Genomic DNA, 20104 nt, shown 5'->3' with positions numbered 1-20104 from the left:
TCTAATGTCAATCAAGACCATCTGTTGCACATGGGTTTTGCTTTGAGTACTACGGTGATAGTCCTCTGACATTGAATCAAGGTGTCTCTGCCATAATTCTGCCACATCGTTCGGCTCGCAGTATACCAGTATTGTTGCAAACAACCTTCGTAGTGCTGACGGCATTTGGTAAATAGCGGCTTCGTTGAGACACTCATCTATTGTGTCGTCTGCTTCAAGCAGTCCCCTCCTTTGTGCTGCCTCACGAAAAGATGGTAGTGTGTCACCATCTACTGTCCTTAGATCCGCATAGGAGGTAGCACCCGTCACATGGTTTAAGAGAAGTCGAAGATAAAAGCGCTCCCCCTCAGCTGGATGAGCAGAGACTATTCTACCAACCTGTCCACCCGTGTTTCGTTTCCTCCTTTGCCACACTTTGCCTTGCTGCAAAGTGTACCACTCAGGAAAATCACGGTAAAGGATGCCCCGAGCCTCCTCGTGTAGCCTATTTGCCTCAAAATATGCCGTAAGCATTGACCTATCGGCACCTGGACGTTGGACAATATGATTTACTTTAGCACGCTCATGAAATGACACCATATGCATGTTTTCAAGATGGAGCTGCAGTTGCATCACTGGTGGAGAGTTTTGACTTAGATCAAAGCTGAATATCCTCCAAAGGGCTTCTGGAGGGGTCACCCACCTAGCATCTCTATACTGCTTGATCTCATCAACGTCACCATCAGCCTTGTTTGCATCTGTCACAGCCACAGACGCACGATCGTGGCCTTTGTATATGTATTTGAACAAGTATTTGACAGCCTTGATGCTCCCGCACGCCTCAACATTGATGTGACAGTTGAAGAGTCGGAGGAGGTAAGGGTTATAAGGGACGACCCATCTGTTGTCCAATTCACAACCTCGAACTGTTTCCTTACGCCCATCATCACGACGCCTATAAATAGGATATGAATCCTTTCCTTGAGACGTTGCATTGCTAAAAGCTCTAGGATAATGGTTTTTGCATGAAGCACGACCCTTAGTGCATGGGCATTTAGGATTTAGCAACCCGCACGGTCCATGCATCATATGCTTGATAACCATCTTGTATAGTTCAGGGTACTTCTTGTTGTCAGGGATCTCAGCGGAGATAAGGAGATCATACTGATCGGGGCAAGTTAGCTTGTACTTTCTCTGCATGATGAGTAGGAAATGGACATGAGGCAAACCTCGCTTCTGGAACTCCACGACATAGACATAAGCCCGGATTTTTCCAAGAATATGATGCTTAGTCAATCTCTTCTTCAGTTCCTCTAGTTTTGCACGGAATATGCGAACAACAAGGTCCGGACGATCCTGTGGTGACTGCATAGGGAGAAGCTCTCTAGTTATTTCATCCCAATTGGGGTTGCACGTCATAGTGAGGAATATGTCTGGCTTCCCAAACTTCCGCACAAGGGCCATAGCATCCATATACCGGCGTCTCATGTCACGAGGACCACCAATAAATGATGTAGACAGCACGGTTCGCTTACCAATTTTGTCTGCTCTGTTCTCACCTTCATGCAAGCTATCTACCAAACCCTTGTATAGATCCGCCCTTAATCTGTCTTGGTTTTTACGTATGAAATCCAAACGAGAGCTCTCAATCTTGATGTAGGTGTCAACCGCGAACTGTTGGAAAAGCCGCTTCCCATGAAGTACTGGATTGAATATACCTGGTCGAATTTGGAATCTATAGCAGTAATAATCACGTACAGACACACATAGATGGGTGGGTCGTTCTGCAGTCAGAAGGTTTATTAATTAGTGTTGCTAAAAACATATTTAACAAAGCATCATATAAAAATCACAAAGAAGCAACTAACCTGTATTGTCATCGTTTGCATCCCTTGCCCTATGTTGCTCACGGTACGCGTTTACTTCGTCCATGGAAACATTGGACTTAGGAATATTTGCATGCCATCCAAGTTCACCTTTAGGAAAGAACATTGGATATGATAGTGCATCATAACATCCATGATAGGAACGGATACCGTGGCTTGACCTATCCTTCCCATGCAACATAACACTATTACTGAATTGACCTCGTCGTTCACTCCCCTCAATCCAAACTGCAGCGACCTCCGAAGTGATGGGTGCATTATATAAATTCTGGTTCAGCGTTTGGTCAAGGTTCAAGGCGATATGGTAGTCTTCAATGTTATCAACGTGTCCCATACTCCTAAGGTGCTCAGAGTATGGGTTTCCCTTAAGTATTTCAACCAACTGTTTAATAACTGCCTTGTCTTTCTCAAGTTGATCTTGACGACATTTACGATATCTATGCTCGAGGCTAGGATCATCATCGTAGAAGTAAAGTTCAAGGTGTTTATGTTCTGCCCCAGCTTCCCTACCAAACGACCTTACATTGTGGTACATCATGCCATGTGCACGGAACGTGTAAATACCACAATTCATGTTTGTAGTCATACTGTCAAGGCAACAGTACAGAGAAGTGAAAGAGAAATGGCCATTAAAAAATCGAATGTTATCACGGAAGTGTCTCGCATCAGCATCTGAGCACTCCCACAGCCTCCTAAGTTGAGGTGGTGTCTCGATCGGGGCTAGATCAATCTGTCCATTACGACAACAGAATCCAGGTGGTTCATACTGAAACTTCTTTGCTTTGCAGTAAACGCAGTCAGCAACAATGTCCAATGAATGTGTTTCTTCAGGTATGTTACTATACACCTTATCATACGGGTCAGGTACGTCTGGGGTAACAGTAAATGCATCTTGAGTTTCATCAATCTCGATATCCTCAATAGATTCACCATCTAAATTTGTTATCAAGGAACAACGGGTAAGACGAATAACTTTAGAAACTTTCAAATCCTATATATCCTATATATATACTATTACAAACATTATGTTAGTACCTTGCCCAGCGAATAGGTATCCATCTTCTTCGTCATCATCTTCGAAAAGTACATCCTCGTCATGATTCTCTACAAAGAGCACACCTTCATCGGCATCTATTGATTCACATGGTTTTAACCACTAAGAATAATTAGGGAACTAATTGTGGAAGGAGCTTGTAATTACCATTGGTGGTGACATTCGGGGTTATCTGTTGTTGCATCCCAACGTCTGCTCCTTCAGTCATTTTGTCACTATGTGGAGCAGTGACTGGACATGGGCTTGTACATGCTATTGACGGAAAGTTGTGTTAAATCAATTGGCCACTATAAGTTAAGTATAATTTCAATTAAGGATGAATTAGTAATTACTGTTGTTTTCGATCTCTGAAGCCATCGCGTGATCAATTTCATTGTGCTCACCGCCTTCCATGTCGTGATCCCTAGTTGCAGTAGCAAAGTTTCTTCTAATGGCAGATTGAAATTTCTGGTTTTGACGAGATATCAGGCTCTGTCTTTCGCCAGACGACACATGATGCCTATGTCGTTGTCTTCTAGGAGACTGTGTCATTTTGTCCATGTCAACATCCTTAGTCTGCAATGAAGCATAAACAAAAGGTGTTGCACTCAACTCAGAGATAACCATGTCCTTGGAGCTAGATAGAGACCCAATATGAGGTTGAGAATCTGCTGAACTCCACACAAGCTCCGGCGTAAACTTCGGATTCTCAATTGCGATCGAGTCTTGAGCTAGCATTTCTTGTTGTTTTCTACTATAGTTTTCCCTTGCACTCTTTTGACATGATGTAGTATTACGCAATGCCCTTTGTTCCCTTGTTAGAGTTGCAAATCGAATCTGTTCTCGAATTCTCTTACGTTCCCTTGCATCTAAAACTTCGGAACTTGGATTGGAATCATGTTGATGACCCGTCTGAGCTGATGCGCCTTAAAGTTGAAAGTAACAAAGCTCTTAGCTGTATATATATATTATAGGTTGAATGATGAGAGCTCAACTCACTATTGGGGCACATTTGTTATAATTTTCGTCTTTCAATAACATAACACAGAAACATAATAACCTAGAGTGTCGATGCTTTGATGATTATTATTCTCTTTGTGTGCAGGTATGCTGCAATCTACAAACTAACCCAAGAGCACATAAGAAAAGCATTACTTTAAAGATGAGTGACACACGAGCATAGTTAACATACCTTCTGAACGCTCATGGTGCACAACATTTTCATTTTTGCTTGACTGACGACGCCTCTTCAATTCATTTTTCTTTTCATCACTCATCGTGGCGTATCGTGCTCTTTCTCTTTCCCTCTTACGTTGTATCGCATCATCACATCCACCTAACCAGTTATATCCTTTTCCATTATTAATCGTTGTTGTTAATTAACATAACAAAGAAATGTAATTACCTAGAGTGATACCACACGGTATAGTACAATCAATGATGCTTCCGTCGCCTATAGCCACATCTGGACAATCATCTACACAAAGTAACCCGATAACACATAAGTGATAGTCGCCTAGAGGGGGGGTGAATAGGGCGAAACTGAAATTTACAAATATAAACACAACTACAAGCCGGGTTAGCGTTAGAAATATAAACGAGTCCGCGAGAGAGGGCGCAAAACAAATCGCGAGCAAATAATGAAGTGTGACACACGGATTTGTTTTACCGAGGTTCGGTTCTCTTAAACCTACTCCCCGTTGAGGAGGCCACAAAGGCCGGGTCTCTTTCAACCCTTCCCTCTCTCAAACGGTCCCTCGGACCGAGTGAGCTTCTCTTCTCAAATCAAAGCCGGGAACAAAACTTCCCGCAAGGGCCACCACACAATTGGTGCCTCTTGCCTCAATTACAAGTGAGTGTTTGATCACAAGAAAGAATGCGAAAGAAAAGAAGCGATCCAAGCGCAAGAGCTCAAATGAACACTACAAATCACTCTCTCTAGTCACTAGGGTTTTGAATGAGATTGGGAGAGGATTTGATCTCTTGTTGGTGTGCTTTGCAATGAATGCTAGCTCTTGTATAGTGGTTGGAAGCTGGAAAACTTGGATGCAATGAATGGTGGGGTGGTTGGGGTATTTATAGCCCCAACCACCAAAAGTGGTCGTTGGAAGGCTGTCTGCTCGATGGCGCACCGGACAGTCCGGTGCACACCGGACAGTCCGGTGCCCCCTGCCACGTCATCACTGCCGTTGGATTCTGACCGTTGGAACTTCTGACTTGCGGGCCCTCCAGGGTGTCCGGTGCACACCGGACAACTACTGTTCCTTGTTCGGTGTGCCAGTATGGGCACGCCTGCCATCTGTGCGCGCTGCGCGCGCATTTATTGCACCGCAGAGAGCCGTTGGCGCGGAGGGAGCCGTTGCTCCGGAGTCGCACCGGACAGTCCGGTGCACACCGGACAGTCCGGTGAATTATAGTGGACTAGCCGTTGGAGTTTCCCGAAGCTGGCGAGTTCCTGAAGCCGACCTCTCTTGGCGCACCGGACACTGTCCGGTGTACACCGGACAGTCCGGTGAATTATAGCCGAGTCGCCTCTGAGAATTCCCGAAGGTGACGAGTTTGTGTCTGAGTCCCCCTGGTGCACCGGACATGTCCGGTGGCGCACCGGACAGTCCAGTGCGCCAGACCAGGGGTGCCTTCGGTTGCCCCTTTTGCTCCTTTGTTGAATCCAAAACTTGGTCTTTTTATTGGCTGAGTGTGAACCTTTTACACCTGTATAATCTATACACTTGGGCAAACTAGTTAGTCCAATTATTTGTGTTGGGCAATTCAACCACCAAAATTAATTAGGGACTAGGTGTAAGCCTAATTCCCTTTCAATCTCCCCCTTTTTGGTGATTGATGCCAACACAAACCAAAGCAAATATAGAAGCGTATAATTGAACTAGTTTGCATAATGTAAGTGTAAAGGTTGCTTGGAATTTAGCCAATATAAATACTTACAAGATATGCATGAATTGTTTCTTTCTTATATAACATTTTGGACCACGCTTGCACCACATGTTTTGTTTTTGCAAATTCTTTTTGTAAATCCATTTCAAAGATCTTTTGCAATTAGTCAAAGGTAAATGAATAAGAGTTTGCAAAGCATTTTCAAGATTTGAAATTTTCTCCCCCTGTTTCAAATGCTTTTCCTTTGACTTAACAAAACTCCCCCTAAAGGAGATCCACCTCTTAGAGTTCAAGAGGGTTTTGATATTTATTTTTGAAAAACTAATTTTCTCCTCCTTTTGAACACAATTAGGATACAAATTTGATAAATACTTTTGGAAAGCACTAAGTTTTTGAAATTGGTGGTGGTGCGGTCCTTTTGCTTTGGGCTCATTTCTCCCCCTTTTTGGCATGAATCGCCAAAAACGGAATCATTAGAGCCCTCCTAATGCTATCTTCCCCTTTGGTCATAAATGAATGAGTTAAGATTATACCAAAGGCGAAGTCCGGTCCTTTAGCTTTGGGCTCTTACTCTCTCCCAAAGATGAAGTCCTTTTCCTTGATGCTCATTTCTCCCCAAAGAATAGAGAGTTGCTTGGAGTGATGGCGAAGTATGAGTTACGGAGTGGAAGCCTTTGTCTTCGCCGAAGACTCCAATTCCCTTTCATGGGCCACCAATATACCTATGACTTGGTTTGAAATAATCTTGAAAACACATTAGTCATAGCATATAGAAAAGAGATATGATCAAAGGTACATTTATGAGCTATGTGTGCATGCTAGCAAAAGAAATTTCTAGAATCAAGAATATTGAGCTCATGCCTAAGTCTGGTAAAAGATTGTTCATCAAGTGGCTTGGTAAAGATATCGGCTAATTGATCTTTAGTATTAATCTAAGAAATCTCGATATCTCCCTTTTGCTGGTGATCCCTAAGAAAATGATACCGAATGGCTATGTGCTTAGTGCGGCTATGCTCGACAGGATTGTCGGCCATTTTGATTGCACTCTCATTATCACATAGCAAAGGGACTTTGGTTAATTTGTAACCATAGTCTCGCAGGGTTTGCCTCATCCAAAGCAATTGCGCGCAACAATGACCTGCGGCAATGTACTCGGCTTCGGCGGTGGAAAGAGCAACCGAATTTTGCTTCTTTGAAGCCCAAGACACCAAGGATCTTCCCAAGAACTGGCAAGTCCCCGATGTGCTCTTCCTATTAATTTTACACCCTGCCCAATCGGCATCCGAATAACCAATCAAATCAAATGTGGATCCCCGAGGGTACCAAAGCCCAAACTTAGGAGTATAAGCCAAATATCTCAAGATTCGTTTTACGGCCGTAAGATGTGATTCCTTAGGGTCGGATTGGAATCTTGCACACATGCAAACAGAAAGCATAATGTCCGGTCGAGATGCACATAAATAAAGCAATGAACCAATCATTGACCGGTATACCTTTTGATCCACGGACTTACCTCCCGTGTCGAGGTCGAGATGCCCATTGGTTCCCATGGGTGTCTTGATGGGCTTGGCATCCTTCATCCCAAACTTGCTTAGAATATCTTGAGTATACTTTGTTTGGCTAATGAAAGTGCCTTCTTGGAGTTGCTTGACTTGGAATCCTAGAAAATACTTCAACTCCCCCATCATAGACATCTCGAATTTCTTTGTCATGATCCTACTAAATTTTTCACATGTAGATTCGTTAGTAGACCCAAATGTAATATCATCAACATAAATTTGGCATACGAACAAATCATTGTCAAGAGTTTTAGTGAACAAAGTAGGATCGGCCTTACCGACTTTGAAGCCATTTGCAATAAGGAAATCTCTAAGGCATTCATACCATGCCCTTGGGGCTTGCTTGAGCCCATAAAGCGCCTTAGAGAGCCTATAAACATGGTCAGGATACTCACTGTCTTCAAAGCCGGGAGGTTGCTCAACATAGACCTCTTCCTTGATTGGTCCATTGAGGAAGGCACTTTTCACGTCCATTTGATAAAGCTTAAAGCCATGGTAAGTAGCATAGGCTAATAATATGCGAATTGACTCAAGCCTAGCTACGGGTGCATAGGTTTCACCGAAATCCAAACCTTCGACTTGGGAGTATCCCTTGGCCACAAGTCGAGCTTTGTTCCTTGTCACCACACCATGCTCATCTTGCTTGTTGCGGAAGACCCATTTGGTTCCTACAACATTTTGATTAGGACGTGGAACCAAGTGCCATACCTCGTTCCTTGTGAAATTGTTGAGCTCCTCTTGCATCGCCACCACCCAATCCGAATCTTGTAGTGCTTCCTCTACCCTGTGTGGCTCAATAGAGGAAACAAACGAGTAATGTTCACAAAAATGTGCAATGCGAGATCTAGTGGTTACCCCCTTTTGAATGTCGCCGAGGATGGTGTCGACGGGATGATCTCGTTGTATTGCTTGGTGGACTCTTGGGTGTGGCGGCCTTTGCTCTTCATCCTCCTTGTCTTGATCATTTGCATCTCCCCCTTGATTATTGCCATCATCTTGAGGTGGCTCATTTGCTTGATCTTCTACTTCATCAACTTGAGCTTCTTCCTCATTTTGAGTTGGTGGAGATGCTAGCGTGGAGGAGGATGGTTGATCTTGTGCATGTGGAGGCTCTTCGGATTCCTTAGGACATACATCCCCAATGGACATGTTCCTTAGCGCTATGCATGGAGCCTGTTCTTCACCTATCTCATCAAGATCAACTTGCTCTACTTGAGAGCCGTTAGTTTCATCAAACACAACGTCACATGAGACTTCAACTAGTCCAGTGGACCTGTTAAAGACCCTATATGCCCTTGTGTTTGAGTCATAACCAAGTAAAAAGCCTTCTACAGTCTTAGGAGCAAATTTAGATTTTCTACCTCTTTTAACAAGAATAAAGCATTTGCTACCAAAGACTCTAAAATATGAAATGTTGGGCTTTTTACCGGTTAGGAGTTCATATGATGTCTTCTTGAGGATTCGGTGTAGATATAACCGGTTGATGGCGTAGCAAGCGGTGTTGACTGCCTCCGCCCAAAACCGATCCGAAGTCTTGTACTCATCAAGCATGGTTCTTGCCATGTCCAATAGAGTTCGATTCTTCCTCTCCACTACACCATTTTGTTGTGGAGTGTAGGGAGAAGAGAACTCATGCTTGATGCCCTCTTCCTCAAGAAAGCTTTCAATTTGAGAGTTCTTGAACTCCGTCCCGTTGTCGCTTCTTATTTTCTTGATCCTTAAGCCGAACTCATTTTGAGCCCGTCTCAAGAATCCCTTTAAGGTCTCTTGGGTTTGAGATTTTTCCTGTAAAAAGAATACCCAAGTGAAGCGAGAATAATCATCCACTATTACAAGACAATACTTACTCCCGCCGATGCTTATGTAAGCAATCGGGCCGAATAGATCCATGTGGAGTAGCTCAAGTGGCCTGTCGGTCGTCATGATGTTCTTGTGTGGATGTTGGGTTCCAACTTGCTTCCCGGCTTGACATGCGCTACAAATCCTGTCTTTCTCAAAATGAACATTTGTTAATCCTAAAATGTGTTCTCCCTTTAGAAGCTTATGAAGATTCTTCATCCCAACATGGGCTAGTCGGCGGTGCCAGAGCCAACCCATGTTAGTCTTAGCAATTAAGCAAGTGTCGAGTTCAGCTCTATCAAAATCTACCAAGTATAGCTGACCCTCTAACACTCCCTTAAATGCTATTGAATCATCACTTCTTCTAAAGACAGTGACACCTACATCAGTAAATAGACAGTTGTAGCCCATTTGACATAATTGGGATACGGAAAGCAAATTGTAATCTAAAGAATCTACAAGAAAAACATTGGAAATAGAATGGTCAGGAGATATAGCAATTTTACCCAATCCTTTGACCAAACCTTGATTTCCATCCCCGAATGTGATAGCTCGTTGGGGATCTTGGTTTTTCTCATATGAGGAGAACATCCTTTTCTCCCCTGTCATGTGGTTTGTGCACCCGCTGTCGAGTATCCAACTTGAGCCCCCGGATGCATAAACCTACAAAACAGATTTAGTTCTTGACTTTAGGTACCCAAACTGTTTTGGGTCCTTTGGCATTAGATACAAGAACTTTGGGTACCCAAACACAAGTCTTTGATCCCTTGTGTTTGCCCCCAACAAATTTGGCAACTACCTTGCCGGATTTGCTTGTAAGCACATAAGAAGCATCAAAAGTTTTAAATGAAATAGCATGATCATTTGATGCAATAGGAGTTTTCTTTCTAGGCAACTTGGCACGGGTTGGTTGCCTAGAGCTAGATGTCTCACCCTTATACATAAAAGCATGATTAGGGCCAGAGTGAGACTTCCTAGAGTGAATTCTCCTAATTTTGCTCTCGGGATAACCGGCAGGATACAAAATGTAACCCTCGTTATCCTGAGGCATGGGACCCTTGCCCTTAACAAAATTAGACAAGTTCTTAGGAGGGGCATTAAGTTTGACATTGTCTCCCCTTTGGAAGCCAATGCCATCCTTGATGCCAGGGCGTCTCCCATTATAGAGCATACTTCTAGCAAATTTAAATTTCTCATTTTCTAAGTTGTGCTCGGCAATTTTAGCATCTAGTTTAGCTATATGATCATTTTGTTGCTTAATTAAAATCATGTGATCATGAATAGCATCAATATCAATATCTCTACATCTAGTACAAATAGAAACATGCTCAATGGTAGATGTAGGTGGTTTGCAAGAATTGAGTTCAACAATCTTAGCACGAAGTATATCATTCTTATCTCTAAGATCGGCAATTGTAATTTTGCAAACATCAAAATCTTTAGCCTTAGCAATCAAATTTTCATTCTCTAATCTAAGGCTAGCAAGAGAAATGTTTAATTCTTCAATCCTAGCAAGCAAATCATCATTATTATCTCTAAGATTGGGAATTGAAACATTACAAACATGAGAATCAACCTTAGCATTTAAACTAGCATTTTCATTTCTAAGGTTGTCAATCATCTCACGGCAAGTGCTTAGCTCACTAGACAATTTTTCACATTTTTCAACTTGTAGAGCGTAAGCATTTTTAACCTTAACATGTTTTTTATTTTCCTTGATTAGGAAGTCCTCTTGGGAGTCCAAGAGATCATCCTTCTCATGGATGGCACTAATTAGTTCATTTAATTTCTCCTTTTGTTCTATGTTAAGGTTGGCAAAAAGAGTACGCAAGTTTTCTTCCTCACCACTAGCATTATCATCACTGGACGACTCATATTTAGTGGAGGAGTTGGATTTAACCTTCTTCTTTTTGCCGTCCTTTGCCATGAGGCACTTGTGGCCGACGTTGGGGAAGAGGAGTCCCTTGGTGACGGCGATGTTGGCGGCGTCCTCGTCGTCGGAGGAGTCGCTTGAGCTTTCGTCGGAGTCCCACTCCCGACAAACATGGGCATCACCGCCCTTCTTCTTGTAGTACCTCTTCTTCTCCTTTCGCCTCCCCTTCTTGTCGTCACCTCGGTCACTATCACTAGATATAGGACATTTAGCAATAAAATGACCGGGCTTACCACACTTGTAGCAAACTTTCTTGGAGCGGGATTTGTAATCCTTCCCCCTCCTTTGCTTGAGGATTTGGCGGAAGCTCTTGATGACGAGCGCCATTTCCTCATTGTCGAGCTTGGAGGCGTCTATTGGTTGTCGACTTGGTGTAGACTCCTCCTTCTTTTCTTCCGTTGCCTTGAATGCAACGGGTTGAGCTTCGGATGTGGTGGCATCATCAAGCTCGTTGATCTTCCTCGAGCCTTCGATCATGCACTCAAAACTCACAAAATTCCCGATAACTTCCTCGGGGGTCATTTTAGTATATCTAGGATTACCACGGATTAATTGAACTTGAGTAGGGTTAAGGAAAATAAGAGATCTTAGAATAACCTTAACCATCTCGTGGTCATCCCACTTTACGCTCCCGAGGTTGCGCACTTGATTCACCAAGGTCTTGAGCCGGTTGTACATGTGTTGTGGCTCCTCCCCTTTGCGAAGCCGGAACCGACCGAGCTCCCCCTCGATCGTTTCCCTCTTGGTGATCTTGGTGAGCTCGTCTCCCTCGTGCGCGGTTTTGAGCACATCCCAAATCTCCTTGGCGCTCTTCAACCCTTGTACTTTGTTATACTCCTCTCTACTTAGAGAGGCGAGGAGTATTGTTGTTGCTTGAGAGTTGAAGTGCTCGATTTGGGCCACCTCATCCTCATCATAGTCCTCATCCCCTACTGACGGTACCTGTGCACCAAACTCAACAACATCCCATATACTTTTGTGGAGCGAGGTTAGATGAAATCGCATTAAATCGCTCCACCTAGCGTAATCTTCACCATCAAAAGTTGGTGGTTTACCTAATGGGACGGAAAGTAAAGGTGTATGTTTGGAAATGCGAGGGTAGTGTAGGGGAATCTTACTATACTTCTTGAGCTCTTGGCGCTTAGAAGTGACGGAGGGCGCATCGGAGTCGGAGGTCGATGTTGATGAAGTATCGGTCTCGTAGTAGACCACTTTCCTCATCCTCTTGTGCTTGTCACCTTTCCGATGTGGCTTGTGGGAAGAAGATTTTTCCTTCTTCTCTTTGTGATGAGAAGAGGAAGACTTTTTCTCCTTCCGTTTGGAGGAGTCCTTCTTCTTCTCCTTCCTCTTGGTGCGGGACTCTTCCGATGAAGTGCTCCCGTGGCTTGTAGTGGGCTTTTCGCCGGTCTCCATCTCCTTCTTGGCGTGATCTCCCGACATCACTTCGAGCGGTTAGGCTCTAATGAAGCACCGGGCTCTGATACCAATTGATAGTCGCCTAGAGGGGGGGTGAATAGGGCGAAACTGAAATTTACAAATATAAACACAACTACAAGCCGGGTTAGCGTTAGAAATATAAACGAGTCCGCGAGAGAGGGCGCAAAACAAATCGCGAGCAAATAATGAAGTGTGACACACGGATTTGTTTTACCGAGGTTCGGTTCTCTTAAACCTACTCCCCGTTGAGGAGGCCACAAAGGCCGGGTCTCTTTCAACCCTTCCCTCTCTCAAACGGTCCCTCGGACCGAGTGAGCTTCTCTTCTCAAATCAAAGCCGGGAACAAAACTTCCCGCAAGGGCCAACACACAATTGGTGCCTCTTGCCTCAATTACAAGTGAGTGTTTGATCACAAGAAAGAATGCGAAAGAAAAGAAGCGATCCAAGCGCAAGAGCTCAAATGAACACTACAAATCACTCTCTCTAGTCACTAGGGTTTTGAATGAGATTGGGAGAGGATTTGATCTCTTGTTGGTGTGCTTTGCAATGAATGCTAGCTCTTGTATAGTGGTTGGAAGCTGGAAAACTTGGATGCAATGAATGGTGGGGTGGTTGGGGTATTTATAGCCCCAACCACCAAAAGTGGCCGTTGGAAGGCTGTCTGCTCGATGGCGCACCGGACAGTCCGGTGCCCCCTGCCACGTCATCACTGCCGTTGGATTCTGACCGTTGGAACTTCTGACTTGTGGGCCCTCCAGGGTGTCCGGTGCACACCGGACAACTACTGTTCCTTGTCCGGTGTGCCAGTATGGGCACGCCTGCCATCTGTGCGCGCTGCGCGCGCATTTATTGCACCGCAGAGAGCCGTTGGCGCGGAGGGAGCCGTTGCTCCGGAGTCGCACCGGACAGTCCGGTGCACACCGGACAGTCCGGTGAATTATAGTGGACTAGCCGTTGGAGTTTCCCGAAGCTGGCGAGTTCCTGAAGCCGACCTCCCTTGGCGCACCGGACACTGTCTGGTGTACACCGGACAATCCGGTGAATTATAGCCGAGTCGCCTCTGAGAATTCCCGAAGGTGACGAGTTTGTGTCTGAGTCCCCCTGGTGCACCGGACATGTCCGGTGGCGCACCGGACAGTCCGGTGCGCCAGACCAGGGGTGCCTTCGGTTGCCCCTTTTGCTCCTTTGTTGAATCCAAAACTTGGTCTTTTTATTGGCTGAGTGTGAACCTTTTACACCTGTATAATCTATACACTTGGGCAAACTAGTTAGTCCAATTATTTGTGTTGGGCAATTCAACCACCAAAATTAATTAGGGACTAGGTGTAAGCCTAATTCCCTTTCAATAAGAAAAGCATTATTTTAAAGATGAGTGACGCACAAGAAGCCTTAATTTACCTTTTGAATACTCATGGTGAACAACGTTCTCTTTTTTGCGTGACTGACGACGGTTCTTCAATTCGTTTTTTTCAACACTCATCGCCGCATATCGTGCTCTTTCTCTTTCTCTCTTACATTGTCTCGCATCAGTTCGACCTCCTGAACCATCATATATTACCCATCAATAATCTCCATTGTCAATACATGTTAAACAAACATATTCACCTTGAGTGTTATCACACGATTTAGTTAAATCAATTATGCTTCCGTCGCTGACAGGTACCTCTGGACATTCATCTACACAATATGAACATCGTTTTAGTTAACATGTGCATCATTAAAGTAACCCGACAACACATATGTGTTACCCTTATTGATGATTGATTCATGGAAATAGGTAGCATACCTGTTGAGTACTCAATTTTTTCGTTTTTGCGTGACTCACGACGCTTCTTCAGTTCATTCTTTTTTTCATCACTCATCGCTGCATATCGTCCTCTTTCTCTTTCCCGCTTACGTTGCCTTGCATCAACATGTCCTCCTAAACCATTTAATATTTCCCTTTTTAAAACCTTGGTGAGAGATCAAATATTGCATTTTATTAGTAGATATACCTTCAAGGGTGTTGCTAGACAATTCTCTTAATGGAGGTTGAACATCGTTATTGTTGAACGGATCCATCTACGTCTTTTATTCTACCAACAGACCTGTGTAGAAAAAGATTAGTCATATTCATACTTAGATTATTGCAATTGCAATTCTGGACAGGAAACACATCTACTACATCTCTCCCAAGCCCACCTGCTACCCTTGAACAATGTGTAGTAGTAAACCTTTGCTACTGCCTATACAGTGCTAGGAGTCTGGTTTTGTGATCTGATCGGTTCGTATGGAGTGTATGCTTGCTGGGCCAGAGACATGTTCCTGTAGCACGGATTCATGCTGCAGTTTCGGCCGGCGCCGATGTAGATTAAAGTCAACTTTTCAATCCATCTTCAAACTATTGTCTTCATGATAGCAGATCGGTTGGTTAGATCAACAGTGTGAGGGCGAGGTTGGCAATGGTGAACAAGGGCAAGGTCATCTCACTTCCTTGTCATGCAATCATCCATGTTGTCCATCCCCAAAGGCCACTACTCCGAAGTTGACATACAGACAAGGAAGTGAGATGACCTTATGTGATGTATCAACCTGGAACAGTATATGCCCACCCCTCTACACCTCCTGTATGCACGTTTTATGCCTAACAAATGTGACCTACATGCTGGCAGAAGTGAGTTATAAGAACTGAACCTGTTGTCTGATCAAAGTCTCATGTCTCAGCCATGGCACTTCAAATTTGTGCTAACATGTGCTCTGTCAATCGCCAGTGACCAAGTAAGCTACAGTTTCTTTTGGTACACATGTACATGTACTTATTTTGTATTTCATGTGAGGTCAACATTGATATGAAGGATTATGTATTAATGTGTGCTTTACATGTCTAAAAAAGGCTTAATCATTAGTTCTGATTTTATTACCTGCAGGGTGGTGAAGATGATAACTTTGCTATTGTGTTTGCTGCCATGGGAGTGAACATGGAAAAAACTCAATTCTTGCAACGTGGTTTTGAAGAGAACAATTCCATGGAACGGGACACCCTTTTTCTAAATCTGGTACCTACAATGTTGGGTTGTGGTGGGAACGGTTACGGATCAAAATAAACCCAACCAAGCAGGTCTTTAGTGCTTTTGCATATAAATGTATTTTATTATATTGGTTCCGTAGCAATGCACGGGCATATACCTAGTTAAATTATACTTCTGGTAACAATTTCAGGGAAAAGCGAGCCTGGCAGAACGTCTGCTCCATCCGCCAACGGGATTACCTCGCACAGGTTTTTATTTCTTGGTGTGCAAGTTACAGATTTTCTGTAATTCATCCACAACCTAATCACCTCGTACTTTTCTACCTGCAGTGAGAGTGAAGGAAGTGACGACAATTCTCAAAACGTGCGATTGATCTGCAGTGCTCAAATCTATTTAGTGTCGCACCACTTCTTTCAGACTCCTTAACATTGTTTTTTCTGTTGCAGGACTCACACTCGAAGGACAATGATGGGAAGGAAGATGGTGGGTATCTGAGGAACTTTCTCTGTTTGTTTTCTCTCCAAATGATAAATACCAGTAGAATCGCATGCCTGTTTTAATAAGATGATGGCTATATCCTGTCAATGTGCAGGCGATTCTCAGAACAGCATGTCTTATTCAGCATCGCAAGGAGTGGTAAACCAAACCATGGTGATGCTTCCAATGCAACCGGGTGCAATGGTCGGAGGAGTTCCTAGCTCCACGGCAAGAGCCATTCAACGGAGCCAGCAACTGTTGTAAATTCACACGATATATGAACCCAAGATTTTCCTGCTGCTGGTTTCATGAGAAGCAATAGCACACAAAAAAGCCGACCTCATATATACAAGCAGACAGAACACGAGGATTCAAATTCTGCACTTCCTTAATGAACTCGGCTGGCTCTTTCAGAGGGCTTCTGCCTGTACATTGTCCACCAGACCTGATGTGTCTGATTTGGATTTGACTCAGTTTTCAATCACACGGTTCAAATATCGTTTACTGTTCTCTAGCGAGCGTGACTGGTGCTCTCTTACTAAAACACTTTTGGATATTCTTGCCAAGAGAAGCTTGGTCAGCGAGGAATTATCAAAGGAAACTATGGAGATGCTGGCTGAGATTCACCTTCTGAACAGAGCAGTAAAAAGAAAGAGTAGGAGAATGGTGCATTTGCATGTACAGTTTGTTGTACTATGCCTTGATAATTCCAAGGTTTACCCCTTCCTCCCAAACTTTCCTGGCCATACTCATAGATACAAGCAGACAGAACAAGAAACCGGACCATACTTGTCACTGCAGCTGTTTGGCAGCACTGAGGAGGATTTTCCACCTAAGATGGACTCAGTGAATAAGTACTTATCTTATGAGAGTAGCAATCCTTTGGATGAGAGATCTCCTTCATCTCTGCCTATAACCCGCAAGTTTTTCCCCATACACTCGGTTGATGAAGAGGTTCGGCACCCTCATATTACAGATTATGGGGAAGATGCTACGATGGGTGAAGTTAGCACAAATCAGGCATGGTTGGCACCACCACTTGATCTCTTCAAGGATTCAGAGCGTCCCATCAAGAACGGATCGCCACCAAATCCTGGTTACCAATCCTGTTATGCCTCAACATCTTGTTCAGATCATTCAAATTCAACCTCAAACTCAGATGGACAGGTAGTTTCTATGCGAAGCTTGCAATTCCATTTTGCAGAACCTTTCCAAGACCTCTTACCATATCAATCATGTACCTGTATTGTCTTGATTTGCCATTTTACAGGATCGGACTGGTAGGATTATTGTCAAGCTGTTTGGCAAGGAACCTAGCACAATACCTCGGAGATTATGATATTATTATTCAACTATAGTTGCTATATCGAATGTTGAAATTTCTGTGATGTAAATGCAGCTTGAAGAAAATCTCCTCCAGAGAGTAAACTCATTAGTTCAAAGTTCTGATTTGGATTTCTGGAGAAAAGGAAGGTTTTTAGTTCGAACCAACTCCCAGTTGGTATCATATAAAGCAGGTATGTGCAAATTAGTCAATTGCGCACCATATAAACGTTTTGTGCCCCATCTCATTGCAGAGCGTCATATTTGATACATTTTGGTTGATGTCAAGGTTGCTATCTTATTTCAGGAATTACCTGTTTATCAAAATCGTGGAGAACATGGAATACCCCTGAATTGACCCTTGTGTCACCAATTGCTGTTGTTGGTGGGCAGAAGACCTCCCTCATTCTTAAAGGCCACAATCTATCTATTCCTGGCACACAGTAAGTTTTGAGTCGTAACGCTTGTTGGAACGACAATAATTTCACCATCTTAATGATTAGTTTTGAACTTTGGACATTGCAGGATCCACTGTACAAGCATAGGGAAGTACATATCCAAAGAAGTTCTGTGCTCAGCATATCCAGGTACCATATATGATGATTCAGGTGTTGAGACATTTGACTTGACAGGAAAACCAGATCTTATTATTGGGCGCTGCTTTGTTGAGGTTTGTAAAAAATTCAAATGTTGTGCTTTTACGAAAACTTGTTGTTTGCATTGGTAAGATGATCAACACTGTCACTTTTGATATTTACAGGTAGAAAACAGGTTCAGGGGTAACAGCTTCTCTGTTATCGGTGGACTATGCACACTATGTTGTTTTGAAGAGGTGTGTTCTTACTTTCCAAAACCATCTTAATTTGTAAAGGAAGTAGTTACTAATAAGAACACTGACAAACAAACTAATGATGATGAACTTATTTATTAGATAATAGAGAGGTCACATAGTTCTATACAAAGCGGTTAACATTGAGATCGAACACACGACCAATAAAAACAGAACACAAATCATTATTAATAAGTTTCATCTGATACATGACTAACAAAGTATTCTACTATAACAAGCTAGAACACATGTCTCAATCCGATGTTACAGACGCCAAATGTTGTCGTCTGTTCTCTAGAAATTTGTCGATGAAACGACTCCTTGGATTGTCAATCAACGAACGACGAATTGCTGCAATTTAGAACATGATTTGTAAGAACATGATTATTTGAAATTATTGTCATTCGAATTGTATATATATCTATAATCGATAAATATATTATAAGAACCACTCACTCTTCAAGCGGTATATAGTGTGATGATCCGGGTTGAAATGAATAGTGCTGTGGTCCGAGGTTTCCAAGCACCCTATTGTTATATAATAGTATATAATTATTAATATGAGTAAGAATTAAATTATATTGAAAGATGTTAGGCACAGAAGACATTACTGTGATTATGGTTACAACGCAGCAAAGTTCCAATAATGATGTTCTTGTCAACTCTAGCTAACGACCATCGTAGAGCATTTCTTTGCAAGAGGTCAGTCCATACCCCCACGATGATTAGATCCCACCTATTAAAAACCTTAATCGTCTGAATAAGACCTAACAAATGCATAATGCTTTTAAAAAAGAATGTATATATGAAAATTAGTGCCACCTAGAATCCATTAGTACAGCTTCTCTATACGGTCTTCCACCGATATGCTTTAATGGTTCCAAATGAAGAACTATGCCAATAACATCTGAACAATTCACATATCATTAGTTACCTTTGAATCATTTAGACTTCAAGCGTTAGTGATATATATATATATAAACTATATGGAAAGAAGGGTTATTACCTATGAATGTCTTATGCGGTTGTTGGTAAACCTCATGAAATGGCATAAGATACTTTGGAAATGGAGGAAATTGGATTGGCTTCGTGAATGGATCCACAATAGTATGTGTTATCAATCCCAACTCTAGCCCATGACCAATATTGCGAAATTGAAGTTCCTCCCGGTTTAGACAGAATGCCACTCTATACAATGTATATGTGCATCCTTGTGTGAGTAAGGCATCGAACCGTTGGACATTAATGCCGTTAGATATTGCTTCGATTTTGGAGCCCTAGATATTTGGGAATACAGGTTGTATGAGTCAAAGAATTTAATTATAATAACATGAATATATTGGCTCTATTTCAATGCTTGTTGAAGTGACTCACAGTGATGTCCTGTAGGATGTAGTGTTGACTATTACGACGCCTAGGGAACTTAACAACTACCCTCGCAAAGACACTTTTTACTTGTGGTAAGTTATTGACATCTTGAATATCGTCAAATAGCACGAAACTACATAAAACACGAACTTTAGTTTAAGTTCTTCATACATATAGATGTAAAAAGTAAATAAACTTATATAAACTTACGGAGGAAAGGGAGACAGGCCTGCCACCGTCCTATTTTGAGTACGTCTACCTAATGCCATTGTTCTTATAGGATCTATCATGGCATTATTGCAAAGATACAAAAAAAACATTAAAAAGACTAAATGACATATAGTCTCTTGTCTATTAAAATGCTAAAAATAATATGTACAATATATCGTTGTATTAATATGACTGAATTTAGAGGTATCAGAATTTAGCAACAAACAAAATCACTCTGTCAATTTATAGGTCTCAGAATTTAGCAACAAACATGTAACTTGGAGTCTTGTCTAGTCCTCGCTATCAGAATATTGTATTGTACAAAACGAAG

The 20104-nt window shown here is 42.7% G+C and overlaps 1 pseudogene; it reads left to right on the top strand.

Annotated features, from left to right (window-relative positions):
* Positions 1-15199: 15199 nt before the first annotated feature.
* LOC103631502 (squamosa promoter-binding-like protein 15) lies at positions 15200-18336 on the top strand (annotated as a pseudogene).
* The last annotated feature ends 1768 nt before the right edge of the window (positions 18337-20104 follow it).

Source organism: Zea mays, chromosome 6 (genome assembly GCF_902167145.1).
Source record: "Zea mays cultivar B73 chromosome 6, Zm-B73-REFERENCE-NAM-5.0, whole genome shotgun sequence".
Classification (NCBI taxonomy): Eukaryota; Viridiplantae; Streptophyta; class Magnoliopsida; order Poales; family Poaceae; genus Zea; species Zea mays.
This window is presented reverse-complemented; position numbering and strand designations above follow the sequence as displayed.